Source organism: Phaseolus vulgaris, chromosome 3 (genome assembly GCF_000499845.2).
Source record: "Phaseolus vulgaris cultivar G19833 chromosome 3, P. vulgaris v2.0, whole genome shotgun sequence".
NCBI classification, from domain to species: domain Eukaryota; kingdom Viridiplantae; phylum Streptophyta; class Magnoliopsida; order Fabales; family Fabaceae; genus Phaseolus; species Phaseolus vulgaris.
In genome coordinates this window covers 41,796,524-41,810,845 of record NC_023757.2, presented here as the reverse complement: position 1 = coordinate 41,810,845, position 14,322 = coordinate 41,796,524, and the positions used below count along the sequence as shown (strand labels likewise).

Sequence of the window (14,322 nt, the reverse complement as noted above, 5' to 3'; positions counted from 1 at the left end):
TATCTTATGCATATTACTATACAACTTGACAAGTTGATACCATGTAAATATATTAAAAGAAATTATTAAAAGAAAGACAAAATATATAATACACTATGTGTTTGGAAAGGAGATTACTCTAAAGTTAAAGGTGTAAGCAAAAATTTCAAAGATTATCACAGAGAAAGGAATTGCAAGTAGGTATATTTGGAAGTAAACCTTCATTCAGCATAACACGATACCATTCAGAAGCTTTCTCAACATTACCAGCCTTTCCCCACAAGTCTACCAAAAGACCATAAACAGATTCATCAGGCACCCAGTTTTTTTGTTTCATCTCAACAAAAACTGGTTCAACTTCTTCAAGATAACTGTACCGGTAGGTACCGGACGAACACACGTGGCCGACCGACCGACCGAATGCATTATGAATGTAAAGGCATGTAACAAACTAAGGTGGTTAAGATACACCCCCGAAGGTTAAGGAATACGCGTTTAAAAAAGATATGTTCCCCGGGTATTCCGGAGCACGACTGGCAAGACCTATCCATAACCACCTTGAGCCCAAGAGATAGAAAGCCCATTAGGCAATCCTATAAATACTATGCTCAAGCCAGAGAAAGGTACGTTTTCATTCACTTACTAAACCATACTTAGAATCTCACACTTACTTGAGCGTCGGAGTGCCTTCGCAGGTACCCTCCCCCGCTCGACCGAAGGAGACACCAAGAAGGAGCGACCGACCGAAAGAGAAGAAGACCGACACGTCAGCAACTACACTACGTCAACCGACCGTGCCTGGGCCCCATCTCTCCACTCAAGTACAATTGGCGCCCACCGTGGGGCCGAGGCAAATCTTCAATTTTTGAAGCTATAATGGTTGCGATAAGAAACAACAACGACGCTATGGCAGAACAGATGACTATGATTCAAACCCTCCAAACTCAGATGGAGGAACTGCGACAAAAGGGGATGGAAGACCATCGTCAACACGAAGAAGATAGACGCCGCCAAGAAGAAGAAATCGTCTTATTAAGAGAGCAGAATGCACGACTCCAACGACAGGTCGATAATCCCGAACGAGAAGGCCAATCCCATATGGCCGACCGAACCGCCTCTCGCATACCTACACCGGCCGACACCAATCCTGCTTCCAGAGCTGAAACAGTCGAAAGAAAGTCAAGTAAAAGGGGTCATCCTTTTACAGACGAAATTATCACCACACCACTTCCTAACAAATGGAGAGGTCTCGCTATTAAACTCTATGACGGCTCGACCGACCCGGACGAGCATTTAAATGTCTACAAGACACAAATGACTTTGTATACCACAGATAATAATGTGTGGTGTAAAGTATTCCCCACGTCCCTTCAGGGAGAACCTCTTACCTAGTTTATAGAGCTGCCTCCGAACTCCATTGACGACTTTGACATCTTAGCCGTAAAATTCTCCACTCAATATGCCACCAACCGACCGCATCACATGTCCTCCATGTCTCTCCTAGCGGTACAACAAGAAAAAAGTGAATCTCTCATAACCTTTCTAGATAGGTTCAACAAAGCATGCATGCACATCCGAGGACTCAAGCAGGAAGTTGCATTGCACCATTTGGTCTCGGCCATCCGGCCGAGCCGTTTTACTGAGAGTCTAATCAAGAAGCCGCCACAAGACATGGAAGACCTTCGAACTCGAGCAACCAAATTCATGCAAATCGAAGAACACATTGATTACCACCAACGGTTCAAAACCGTCGGATCCAGAGTCCTCAAAGACCAAACCCCGAACAAAGAAAGGGAAGTCGAGACCGAACGAACCGTCCGAACCACTCCAAGGTCCGACCGGAGCAGAGGAGGCCGAATCCCCAGGTTTAACAGTTACACCCCCTTAACTGTGCCGAGGGGACGAGCCCTAGATGAAGCACTACAAACAGACTTAATCCCGATATTGAAGCAATATCAAACGCCACCGAATGCAGACACCGCTAAGCATTGTCAATACCATCGAAACTTCAGCCACACGACCGAAGGATGTCAGGCGTTGAAGGACAAAATCGAAGAGCTCATCCAGGCTGGTCATTTGAGGCAGTTCGTCAAGAGGACAAGGAATTCAAGATCCCCACCACGGAGTACCGACCGTCCATCCCGTGGTGTCGACTGGTCATACCGTAACGATTACAAACGCCGAACCGACCATAGCCAGGCTTTGCGAAAACACAGTGAAAGGGCCGTTCGGCGTACAGGCGCCCGCAGCACAAGTCCCGACCGAAACACCCGCCCTCGCCAACGAGTCCGCAAAGTCATCAACATGATTACTGGACCCGTTAACTTGGGCGAACCGAACCACGAAGCAAATTATATAGCCGGGGGCTTTGCCTGTGGCGGGTGCTCAAATTCCGCCTGAAAGAAACATCTCCGGGACATCCAGTCCGCTCATGCTACCACAAGGAGGCGTCCACACATACCCCCGATCACCTTCACTGATGATGACTTCACAGCTATAGATCCAGCCCAGGACGACCCTATGGTAATCACTGTAGAAATTGACAAGTTCGCAATTGCCAAGACTTTGGTCGACCAAGGTAGCTCGGTCGACATATTATACTGGGAAATCTTCAAGAAAATGCGCATCCCAGAATCAGATATTCTACCCTATAACGAACAAATTGTAGGGTTCTCAGGTGAACGGGTTGACACTAAGGGGTATATAGACTTATATACAACCTTTGGTGAGGAAGATGGTCTCCACAAAACAATAAACGTACGATATCTTCTGGTCAACGCCCAAACTTCCTACAACATCCTGCTCGGTCGTCCGTCCATCAACAGATTAAAAGGCATTGTTTCCACCCCACACTTAGCCATGAAATTCCCTTCGGCAAATAACGACATTGCAACAATCTATGTCGATCAAAAAACCGCTAGAGAATGTTATGTCGCAAGTTTGAAAAGTGAGCCAACTCGACGGCTCTACACGACCAATCCGGACGACCGACTCCCACAAAAACGAGGACGATCCCCCACTCGGCGTTCCAGACGGCACATGTCCCGTCGTCAGATGATAGCCCTTATTGACCTCGACCCTCGTACGGACGATCCCCGTATGGAAGCATGAGAAGACTTGCATCCATTCCCGCTTCGCGATGATCGCCACACTACGCATATCGGCACTTCGCTGAAACCGGACGACCGAATAGCCATCGGTACGACACTTGTTAAAAATGCCGATCTGTTCGCCTGGAAGGCCGCTGATATGCTTGGCGTAGACCCACAGGTTATCACTCACCGATTATCACAGTATAAAGAGGCTAGGCCAATTGCTCAAAAGAAAAGACACCTAGGCGAGGAACGACGTCAAGCCGCACGTGACGAAGCCGATAAATTGTTACAAGCTGGATTCATTCAGAAAGCCCATTACACCACATGGCTAGCCAACGTGGTTATGGTAAAGAAAGCGAACGGAAAATGGCGAATGTGCGTTGACTACACGGACCTCAATAAAGCATGCCCAAAAGACTCTTACCCTCTGCCTACCGTTGATCGTCTCGTTGATGGAGCGGCCGGACATCACATCCTCAGCTTCCTTGACGCCTACTCAAGTTATAATCAAATCCAAATGCACCCAGCCGACCGAAAGAAGACAGCCTTCATGACTGATTCCAATAATTTCTACTATGAAGTTATGCCCTTCGGACTCAAAAATGTCGGGGCCACTTATCAAAGACTAATGGACCATGTATTCCACAACATGATCGGCAGGAATGTTGAAGTCTATGTCGATGACATCGTCGTCAAGTCCGACTCATGCAAACAACATATTGCTGACCTAAAAGAAGTTTTTCAGGCCCTCCGCCAACACCAGATGCGACTCAATCCTGACAAGTGTGCGTTCGGCGTCGAGGGGGGGAAGTTCTTAGGTTTTATGCTAACTCATAGAGGCATAGAAGCTAATCCCGAGAAATGTAAAGCTATCTCCGAAATGAGAAGTCCCAACTCCATTCAGGAAATTCAGAGACTTATCGGCCGACTCACCGCTCTATCCAGATTTGTTCCTAAACTTGCCGAACGAACGAGGCCCATCGTCCGACTATTGAAAAAAGCATCCCGCTTTGAGTGGTTGACCGAATGCGAAGAAATTTTCCTCCAATTGAAAACTTTTCTATCTTCCCCGCCGGTCATCCAGAAACCGGACGCCCGAGAGCCCATTATAGTCTACCTCGCCGTTTCACACGAAGTCGTCAGTTCAGTCTTAGTGCAAGAAATTAATTTTGAAGAACGGCCAGTTTATTTCGTCAGCCGCGCCCTCCATGGCGCCGAAATCCGATACCAAACGATCGAAAAGGTAGCAATGGCTCTCATCATCACCGCCCGACGAATGCGTATGTATTTTCAAAATCATCGTATTATTGTTCAGACAAATTACCCCATTGTCAAGATTCTCACTAAGCCAGATTTAGCCGGACGAATGATCGGATGGACGATAGAACTATCCGAATTCCATATTCAGTACCAACCGCGAGGAGCCATCAAGTCGCAAGCTCTTGCTGATTTCGCAGCCGAACTCACTCCTTCCTCAACCGAGACTGCACACTCATCATGGATCCTATACGTTGACGGCTCCTCCAATGAAAGGTCGTACGGCGCTGGAGTCGTTTTGGAAGGCCCCAGCGAGATTGTCATCGAGCAAGCCCTCAAATTCGACTTCAAAGCTTCAAACAATCAGGCGGAATATGAAGCCATTTTAGCCGGTCTACGCCTCGCTCAAGAGTTAGAAATAACAAAGTTAATATGTAAAAGTGATTCCAGGCTTGTCATCGGCCAGCTTAATGACGAATATGAAGTCCGAGAAAGCTTCCTACAGCGCTACTATCACTTAGTCAAAACAGTCGATGAGTACCTTTTCTGAAATTTCCATGCAGCACGTTCGACGCGATCACAATACTCGCGCGGACGCCTTGTCCCGGTTAGCAACCACGAAGTGTAAAGGAATGCATAGGTCGGTCATCCATGTTACGCTTGCACGCCCAAGCATCGACCTACAGGAATGCCTAACGACCGACGCGGAATCTACTTTGATTACCCCAATTAAGCAATATTTACTTAACGGCACATGTAGTCCTCCCGGCGAAAAAACCATGAAGCTGCAAGCCGCCCGTTTTGTCTTAATTGGCGACGACCTTTACCGACGAGTGTATACCCGACCACTCCTTAAATGTTTGACGCCTGACCAAGCTTCCTATGTCGTCCGAGAGTTGCACGAAGGAATTTGCGGAACTCACTCTGGCGCACGAACAATGGCAGCCAAAGTATTCTGAGCCGGATACTACTGGCCGACCGTCCAAGGCGACTGCACCAGTTTCGTCCAAAAATGTCTTAAATGCCAAGAGTTTGGCACTTTGTCCCACCAAAAACCTGAGGAACTCCATTTTATGCTATCACCTTGGCCGTTTGTCCAATGGGGTATGGACATCATTGGCCCTTTCGCCCCCGGTAAAGGCCAGTGTATATTCTTGCTGGTTGGCATTGACTACTTTCCCAAGTGGATTGAAGTCGAACCTCTGACCGCGATCACCGCTCGCAATGTCCAAAATTTCGTGTGGAAAAATATTGTTTGTCGTTTCGGCCTCCCACAGATCATTATCACCGATAACGGTCGGCAGTTTACCGACCGGACGTTAGCCGAATTTTACGAGAAACTCCACATCAAACACATCGCCAGTTCAGTCGAACACCCACAAACAAACGGTCAAGCAGAAGCCGCCAACAAGGTCATTCTGAACGAGCTGAAGAAACGTCTTGGCCCAGCCAAGGGTAACTGGACTGAAGAACTCCTAGAAGTCTTGTGGGCATATCGCTGTACCCCTCAGACGACCACACAAGAAACGCCGTACAGCCTAACATATGGCACTGAAGCCATGATCCCCGTCGAAATTGGAGAACCTTCCCTCCGCCCACAAACCCTTGATCTTGACCTAAACAAGGAAAGTCTCTCCGTCGGCCTAGATCTTATCAACGAACTTCAAGACAAATGTAGAATTCGCGAGGAAGCATGCAAAATCAGAGCAGCCAGACGGTACAACTCCAAAGTTAAACCAAGACAGTTCCACAAAGGTGACTTAGTATGGCGAATGCGAGGTGCCGCCCGGAAGGAAGGCGGCAAGTTTTCTAGCAATTGGGAAGGACCATTCCGCATAGCAGATACAACAGCCGGTGGAGCCTATTATTTAGAACATTTATCTGGAAAGGGCATACCGAGAACGTGGAATGCCACGCATCTCAAATTTTATTACAGTTGAATTAATATAATATAAGTGTACTCTTTCCTCGCTCGGTCGGTTTTTCCTTAAAAGAGGGTTTACGACCGAGAAGGTTTTAACGAGGCACTATAAACCAGAATCCTTGTTTCCTATTTTCATATACTACTCATATATGCCTCGTCCGGCATCCGAACTATCATATTACGTTAGCCTATGCCTCGTTCGGCATCCGAATTAACTTATTACTTTAACGTAATCAGAATTATATATGCCTCGTTCAGCATCGGAATTAACTTATTACTTTAACGTAATCAGAATTATATATGCCTCGTTCGACATCGGATTTAACTCATTACTTTAACGTAATCAGAATTACATATGCCTTGTTCGGCATCGGAATTAACTTATTACTTTAACGTAACCAGAATTATATATGCCTCGTTCGGCATCGAAATTAACTCATTACTTTAACGTAATAAGAATTACATATGCCTTGTTCGGCATCGGAATTAACTTATTACTTTAACGTAATCAGAATTATCTATGCCTCGTTCGGCATCGGAATTAACTCATTAACGTAATCAGAACTGCCCGCGCCTCATCCGGCATCGGACTCAACTTTTTACTAAGATATAATCAAAATCATCTATGCCTCGTTAGGCATCCGAATGCATAAATCATTACTTATAAACTACACATTGTTCAGACATTATCACCCGTTCGGCATAGGCGCTACACATACCACCCCGACCGATCATACCAACAAAATATAAATATTCAAATTACAAGTGTATATTGCCCACATGCCGGGCCCAACAATCCTTTACTGAATATTATTCATCAATTCATCAAACGAGGCGTTCGGTTGTGGTCCTGGGGTCCCCGCTTCGGCCTCCTCGTTCGGATTGTCGGACACCAACTCCCCATCCACCACTACCTTTTCTATATCATACCGGTCATCCTCCATCGGTATCCCGTGCAAACAGGCCGCTTGTTGGATGCCCAACCGGAAGTACTCCTCACTGATACGAAGCATGAAGTCTTGACACTTCGCCACTTCAGCCTTTAGAACCTCCTCCCGGTCGGCCCCCTCCTTCAGCTGCGCCTCGAGGCCCCTTTTCTGCTCCTCATGCACTTTTATGGCCGCCTGTTTCTCTTCTATCTGGCCCTTCAACTTTTCAGCCATCTCGGTCGACGCTTTCAAAGCTTGGTTGGCCTCGGTCACTTCCTTCTTTAAACGCGGAACCGTGACGGTCGTCACTCTCTCGAGCTCCTCGACGACCGTCCGGCTCGCTATGAGCGCCCGATTCTGCAGCTCCAACGTTTCCACCATTAACTTGGTTGTGGGGATGGTGGAAAACACTTCACTTTCCTCTGCGGTCAACTCCACCTGCAAATGAGCCGCTACTTCCATGCCGGCCGATAGCAATGTTGGCTCAGAGGCCGTTCGGGAAGGCCCCGCTCGGCCTTCTTGATTCCCTTTCACAGGACGTCCCCTTTTCTTGGCAGCCCCTGCAGCCGACGCACCTTTAGCAGGTACGGTGGTGGCCGGCTGAACCGCCAATGCCCCGCTCGCTTCAACCGAACCCACCTGCCGATTCTTTTGTCGGCGTAAGTTGTTCATGTACGCGCTAAGAGATGCGTCCGTCCGAGTCATTATCTCTGCAAAACATACAGGAATTATACACTATTAATGAAACAATTCGACCAACCCAAATTACAAAGTAACATACCAACAAAATCCGCCCAAGGGTCGGACGACGTATATAAGGAAATTATCTCCCTCGTGGGCAACTTGTGAGGGAGCTGATCGAACACTGCCATTTCAGCCTTGCCCAACACCGACACGGCCGTTTGGGAATTAGCAGTAAGTGTCGTTGGATTCTGCGTCCAATGAAAGGGAAATTTGGTGCCACCCTCGGCCAGATAGAAATGCTCTCGACCGTCCGGCTCCACAAATACTTTGAAATACCTTTCCTTAAAATTCTTGTATGACGTGGTGAAGGCCGCAAAACGAACACACCCCGGACGACTCACCAACGACACCCAACTTACTGGGTTGGTCGGATACGTGTTATAATAAAATAAAAACACCTCCGCTTTGGGCGTCAGGTCAAAGAGCTGACACACCATTCGGTAGGCCTGTAAACACGCCCACGAGTTCGGGTGAAGCTGAGTCGGCGCTAGGTTGAGAAACCTTAGCACATCAGTTGTAAACTCATCGAACGGCAAGGTCACTCTTAAATCGACAAACAAAGTATTATACACAAAGAAAAAATCTACCGGAGCATTTTCCCTCTGATGAGCATATATTTATTCACACTTAATAGCCTTAATCATAGATTATTGGACTATAATAATTAATAAATCCATTGTTTTAATTAATATTCTTATAATTGGGTTTATTTAGGCCTTAACTATTATTATTGTTAATTTTGTGTTTTTAGGGTAAATGATCTGAAGCATCTACCTTTGTGAATGGGCCAAATATGCAAAAGTCCAAGTTGCTTCTTTGAATCAAAACAGAAAACAAATTCTGTTGGAGAAGAAAGAGAAAATAAAAGCTACAAGATTCCAGAAACAGAATTGGAAGCAAATCTTCTGCAAAATAAAAAGAATTATGGAAAGTGGAAACTGTTTACAAAATCTAAACTGCAATATTTTCCCAAGATCCTTGGAGCAGAAAAGCCTTATAAAAGGACACAAGCATCAAGTAGAAAGGGAGAGAGTTTCATAGGGTTTTCTTAGTTTCTTTTCTTATTTGTAATTCTTTTGCCTCCGCATGGAAAGCTAAACCTTTTGGTTGATTCCTTTGTGATTCCCCATTGAGTTCTGAGGTTTTGATCAATAAAAGTTTCTATTTTTAATTCTCTATAGCAGTTGTTTTTATTGTCTAATCTCCTGGAAAACTAGTTTTTGTGAGAGGTTGTACTTGAACGCATGATTGAGAGTCTTCCTTATCTTAAACTTTGGTTTCTTAGTTAGTTCGTATTGTTCTAATTAATTTCTTGGGCGCATGATTCAAGAGAGAGGAGATAAGCATTCCAATGGAGTATACGCATGGAACAAAGTGGGTATTGATTAAACCGGTAGACGCATGCTTTACTGGTGAGCTTCAGTTGAATTAGGTTTGGCGCATGTTCAATCTAGTTTAGCTCTGCTGAGGATTGAGAAAAGAATAATCTTTAGAGAGCCTGTGAAGAATTCATTGGTGGAAGAACTTGGGAGTCAATCTGCATTCTTTACTGATTCAAATCATCATTTATATTTTCTTGCTAAGCGATCACAACCCCTATTTCTTTACTATTATTGCTAATTTTCATTGTTTGCAGATAGGTTTTGAATTCTATTCATTGAAATTACTATTGGATTCGTTGGGAGACGACTTGGGGTCATCTGACCACAACTATATTATCATCTCTCTAGTGTTAGACAAGTCTACGCTAGAATCATATTAATTTGACAGCAAAACGACAGCTATCACCCTCCCATGACACACACGGTCGGTATACCCACATATCTCAGCAACTACAATATCCGATGGCAGACCCGAACGCACAAGGGGAGCCTTAGCTATCACCTTATCCAGGTCATCAGGTTTCCTAAGCATCGTAGCGGTATTCCTAACGGCCATCTCAACCCAATCATAAGTCGGACCCAACGACCCACTAGTACTCTCACTACTACCGGACGATGACTCCCCAGTCTCGCTCGACTCTCTACTACCTATTCTATTTGAAGAAAGTTGGGACGACATAACTAACCTTTCATGAATCACAGCTCGGTCGGCAATTACAGATCGTACAGCCACACAACTCGCAATATGGACTCGGTGCTCGGAGCGATTCGGATGCCGAACTCAAGAAAACGTGGTCCCTCTACAAATCCAAGCACTATTTATAGGATTTCCTTCTCACCCTCATCTGTTAGATCCCCACTCATCCTACGGCCTCCATCAGCCGGTAGCTGAACCGTCACTCAACCTACACCGCTAGATCCATCTCAGCCGCCTTCAACAAAAAGAAAACGTTCCATCATGCCGTTACCATTAATTTCTGACACCTCGGAAACCACAACAATCATTACGACTCTTCGGCTTTTATTCACCTCGAGCCTGGGGGGCAAGTGTACCGGTAGGTACCGGACGAACACACGTGGCCGACCGACCGACCGAATGCATTATGAATGTAAAGGCATGTAACAAACTAAGGTGGTTAAGATACACTCCCGAAGATTAAGGAATACGCGTTTAAAAAAGATATGTTCCCCGGGTATTCTGGAGCACGACTGGCAAGACCTATCCATAACCACCTTGAGCCCAAGAGATAGAAAGCCCATTAGGCAATCCTATAAATACTATGCTCAAGCCAGAGAAAGGTACGTTTTCATTCAGTTACTAAACCATACTTAGAATCTCACACTTACTTGAGCGTCGGAGTGCCTTCGCAGGTACCCTCCCCCGCCCGACCGAAGGAGACACCAAGAAGGAGCGACCGACCGAAAGAGAAGAAGACCGACACGTCAGCAACTACACTACGTCAACCGACCGTGCCTAGGCCCCATCTCTCCACTCAGGTACAATAACCACAATGGCCAAGTGCCTCCATTACTATGCTATAAGTAACTTTGTCAGGTTGGAATGCTGCATTCTACATGTCATGATATAGTTTCAATGCCATTTCGTAATTCCTTGCTTTAGCTTGCAAGGTAATCATGAGATTGTACGTAACCAGATTAGGAACACAGCCATGATCAACCATCTCACAAAATAGCCAGTGAGCAGCAGCTAAATTGCCAGCTTTTCTAAGACAGTTGATTATAACACTGTTAAGTAAATGTGTCCGGAGAAAGACCGGCTTCTAGCATTCTTTTGTACATATACATGGCACCATCAGTAAATCCAGCTTTTAGCATGGATATCAATAAGCTTACAGTAGGTGACACGATCAGGCTTACATCCCACCCCCTGCATTTCATTGAACACGTTCAATGCTTCTTTAAGGTAGTTTCCACAGCCATAACAATGAATTAGGCGATTGTATGTTACAACATTGGGTTAACATCCATCCTTGACCATCTGATCTAGCAAGTTGCTTATCGTATCAAACTGTCTAGCACCACCAAGGATACCAACCATGGTAGTGTAAGTATGTTCATCATGCCTGAAAAAAAGCTAAGAGCAACTGAGTGATCTTGGAGTTTTTTCAAGATCTGGTTAGCTTGGTATGCATCCATTGAAAAAATCAGGTTAGATAGAGCCTTTTCAGCTGTAGGAGCGCCCACTTTAACTGCCTCAGAATATCTGAAACCACTTCCACAACAAGCCTTGTGGTCATAAAATGCCAATTTATTGGAGCAGTTCCAGGAGATATTTTCATATCCCTAGGATGTTTAGTGTAACTTTCCTTGATTGATCCAACCATCTGTGTACTTGAAGCATGCAAGTTGGAACCAAAATTTGTCACAATGTGATTTGATTTTGTTTTTGTTCTCTGTCCACGTTCATCATTATTTTAAGATACAACTAACTTTTCTGTCCCAGAAGAAGGAAGACGCTTAAAACTTTTACCTAAATTTGATTTATCAACTTTACACTTTCCACTGCGATGATGACTAGTACGTTTACACCCTGAATCAGTTGAAACAGATGATGGTCTTGGATGAACATTAGTAAAACTCTCTTTTTTAGTCTGTCTCACATTTGAAGACCTGATGTTGGTTGGGGTTCTAGCAGTATCAACCATACAATTTTTAGAGTAGCTTAGCATTTCCATTCCATTTGACAAAGGAAACTTACAAATTACAATTAGCTAAATCAGAAATAAAATGTATAGCTGCAATGTCAGCCCTGTAAAACTGGTCAGCACCGAGAGGAGAGGAGTGCTCAAAACATTCATGTACGCCATCAATACCAGAAGCATATGTTACAGAATCTGATTTAATTGATGACCTTGAAGCAGGCACAATTTGCTGAATACAACGAGATTGATCAACACCCTCAACCTTGCAGCAAGGTGGCCCATTTACTGAGTTTTCTGAAATCAATGTTTCATCCACTTCAGACTTAGCTTTGGACACTAAGGAGGATGGCCTCTGCGCAGGTAAAACTTCACTTTTAATATGTTGTCTTCTAGACAGACAAACTTCATTCTCAGTGCTAGAGCATGGACTGCCATCTGCTGCATTACAATGGGAACCACTAATGAGAAAACTCCTGGCCTGGCACTGTTAGAAAGTGCACTGATCTGCTTTGCTTGTAGCATGGTCAAATAGTTCATAATTATGAAACTTAACACAAAAGAGACCAACTTTTCACAAACTTTTTATGTATGTACAAACACATCATTGTAGTAAGAAAACAACAAATCTCCCTTACAAATTACAGATGCCACCAGACACAAGTCCTACTCTAACTTCTGAAGCTAGAAATATATCAATATTGCAGCATCAGCTGTAAATTTTGTATGCATCAACATTCAGCGCCAGTACTACTTATGATTTGGATGAGTAAACTCTTAGCATGTGAACTAACTAACAGATTACTTTTGAGTAAGTCAGAGTAAACATGTTTAGAAGTAATATAAAGGAATCAGGTTCACTTTTTCTCATAAATAATAAGAACAGTAGGGACAAACCACAATATTTTTAACATCAAGTGCCTTTATCCATCATATTGATGTGATTAGCTTAGCAGTCAGAATATTGAGAGAGACAATATTCCATGTTATACTTGTATTAGAAACAGGACATGTGAATACCAAAAATGAGTATAATAAAACTACAATATGCCAAGTTGAATGATTCAAAAGTTCACTCACCAGCACAAGAATTCTACAGCGGAGTTGCTAGCAAAATCCATGGCTTAAGGGGTAAAATTAGAATAAATAAATTTACATGTTCAGAGGCAACTGTAAATAAAAATTCCATAACCTTTTACATCCAATGAGAGACAACTTAATGCAGGTGTATGCTAGAAATACTCATTTTTAACACATCAAAGATGAACCCAGGAACAACCCCACAAATCAATGGTGATCTAAAAGCACCAAGCATAGAAGTGGGTGTAATTTCATCATTGAGCCATGAAACCAGTGTAGTTTGTGAAGCAAAGATGGATTGTAAATGAATGAAATCAAGAGGTACCTGCATGGATAAACACTCAGCACTGTTGGGAGACCATTGAAGGGTTACAAAGAAAGATAGAGTGAGAGTGTGGCGGCTCTGGTTCCAACAGAGTTGGGAACTTTGGTTATGACACAAGGGAAATCATGACCTGATATTAACATCTCTTGTTTTCTGTACCAACCTTTGCAAAATTGTCTGATTTTGATTTAGAAGAGACACCTGGCAAGGCATCGTGGCTTAGGCCTAGCCATTAGAAAAATTCGGTTGGAATTTACTCTTTCTTTCTGAAAACAAAGATAAATTATTACTTTCGTCATTAACAATTTACATTCACATAATATTTAATATTTTTCTTTAAAATGAAAATAATAATAATAATAAAAAATTTGAAAAGTTGAGTTGTTTAGATAGATAAAAATAGGATAGAGAATAAAATGAATAAGTGAATATTTGATGGATGTAATAAAATATTTTCTTGTGTATTAATATTTTTTAAATTGTGAAAAAAAACAAAAGTAATTTGATATAAAATAATTTTAAAATAAAAAATAAATTATTATAAAGTTTTAATAAATAAAAAAGTTATATTTCAAAATAAAAATATACTAAAATAAATAAAATATCAAAATTTAAATTAATAAATTTTATTTTAATTATTACCTTATGATATAAAACGTAATAATTAATAAAATATTTTTTTTATTTTATTTTTGTCTGTAATATAAAAGTTATATTAATAAAATGTTCAATTAAATTATTTTATTTTACCTATTATTATAATTAATTATTTTCTTATAATATAAAAATATATTAAACAAATATCAATAATATAATTATTAATATTAATAATTATTTCCACATGTCCAAATTTAAGAATTGATATTATAGAGAATTTAAATACATTTCATTTTTCAATGAAAGTATTGTAATGAAACTCTAAATATTAAAATAGTAATATTTTAGAT

General features: G+C 42.8%; 1 long non-coding RNA gene across 1 annotated transcript; it reads right to left on the bottom strand.

Moving 5' to 3' along the window:
* Positions 1-11,782: 11,782 nt before the first annotated feature.
* LOC137807806 (uncharacterized) lies at positions 11,783-13,517 on the bottom strand. The gene is made up of 2 exons (XR_011080601.1): positions 13,376-13,517; positions 11,783-12,411 (listed from the first exon to the last, which is right to left on the bottom strand). It is a non-coding gene; the product is annotated as an uncharacterized lncRNA (long non-coding RNA).
* Positions 13,518-14,322: the final 805 nt, after the last annotated feature.